A 1,701-nucleotide genomic window follows, 5' to 3' on the forward strand; every position below is an offset into this window, starting at 1 on the left:
AAGTGAATGTGCTTGAGAAAGAACCACACGAGCGCCCAAACTTGCCGCTCCCTCTCCCCACCTCTGCCCTGTCCCCGGCCGACCAGAGAAAAAGAAGGAGCCTGGGCCCATCTAGAACGGTCCATGGGTAAGAACTTGAACATGGACAAGCCCATTTAAGAGCCTGACCCCAGGGATCCTCTTAGCAACCCCCCGCCCCCCGCAGCCCTGCCTTCACTCGCCACCTCTCCCCTTTCTGCAGGAGGCGCAATTGGGACGGGCGCTAGTTTCCAGGGCCCTAGGGTCACGGCCTCTCGTCAGGCCTTTCCCTGCTAGGTCCGATCACAACACAGCCGCAGGCATCAGATGGTATCGAAAGAGGGGAGCAAAGGAAGACAATCGGGGGTTCAGGGGGCAGGAGTCAGGGCTCCTCCTGGGCTGAGCCACGGGTCCCCTCCTCCTCTGTTCTGCGGGCCCGCGGGTCCCTGCAGGAGGTCCTCCCAGCCTTCCGTCCAGGCTGGGCTCTTGGCCCCCAGGACTGGGCTGGACCGTCTTTCTCAGGCACCTGAAGGAGGTGGAGATGGGTCCCCCCTTCACCATCAGCGGCCACCTCTGCGGCCCAGAGGACAGCCACCTGATGTTCTCCAGTCGGCTCGTCTGACGGCAGCCTCGGCCCGAGCCCCAGAGGTGAGTGGGAGGTTGGGGAGCTCTGAGCGAGTTTGACGTCCCAGCAAGATTCCAGAAGTCCAGCACCCACCCCTCACACCTGGGACCCCTAGCACCCACTCCTCCCACCCAGGACCCCTAGCACCCAGGACCATTGGGACCCACCCCTCGCACCCGGGACCCCTAGCACCTACCCCTCGCACCCGGGACCACTGGGACCCAAGGACCTCTAGCACCCGGTACCCCTCACACCCGGGACCCCTAGCACCCAGTACCCCTCACACCCGGGACCCCTAGCACCCGGTACCCCTAGCACCCTGGGTCGCTGGGACCCGGGGACCACGCCCTCACCCCTTGACGGGGGGCCTGCGGTGATCTCAGAAACGAGGGCTCGGGCCACACCCCCCACCGCCTGCCCCTCAGCCACCAGCCATGTCCTGTCTCTCTTTCCTGGGGAGGTGCTATTTCGTTTCTTTTTTATTTGTTAAACATATTTTTTATTGATTTTAGAGAGGAAGGGAGATGGGGAGAGAGATAGAAACATCAGGGAAAGGGAAACATTGATCGGCTGCCTCCTGCCCGCCCCTCCCCGGGATTGAACCCACAACCGTGGGCGTGCGGCCTGACCGGGCATCCAGCCAGCAGCCTCTGGGGTCGTAGGCCAGCACCCCACCAGCTGAGCCCCTGGCTGGGTGTGAGGAGTGTCTATTTCTCATCGGATGGAAGCTTCCAGAATAGAGCTTCATGTCCCACCCTTTGCTGAGGGTTGGGTTCCATGGCCGCCTGGTCCGAGAAGCAGCATTCTAGCTTCGTTCCCGGACGTTCCAAGCACAGGAGCCTGGAGCCAATTCCTTGTCAGCTGGCCCCTCCCTTCCCTGCATCCCAGTAGCTTCTTCCCAACCCACACATTTCCTCCCTCCAGCAACCCGTTTCCCTCGCCTCCTCTCCCCGCAGGACACCACTCAGCTTCTCCTCCGGGTCCCCCGTCTGTCCTGTCCCCCCCGCTGCCACTGCCCTCCCTCTGCCACTGCCCTCCCTCTGCCACTGCCCCCCCCT

Source organism: Myotis brandtii, unplaced genomic scaffold (genome assembly GCF_000412655.1).
Source record: "Myotis brandtii unplaced genomic scaffold, ASM41265v1 scaffold105, whole genome shotgun sequence".
In the NCBI taxonomy this organism is placed as follows: domain Eukaryota; kingdom Metazoa; phylum Chordata; class Mammalia; order Chiroptera; family Vespertilionidae; genus Myotis; species Myotis brandtii.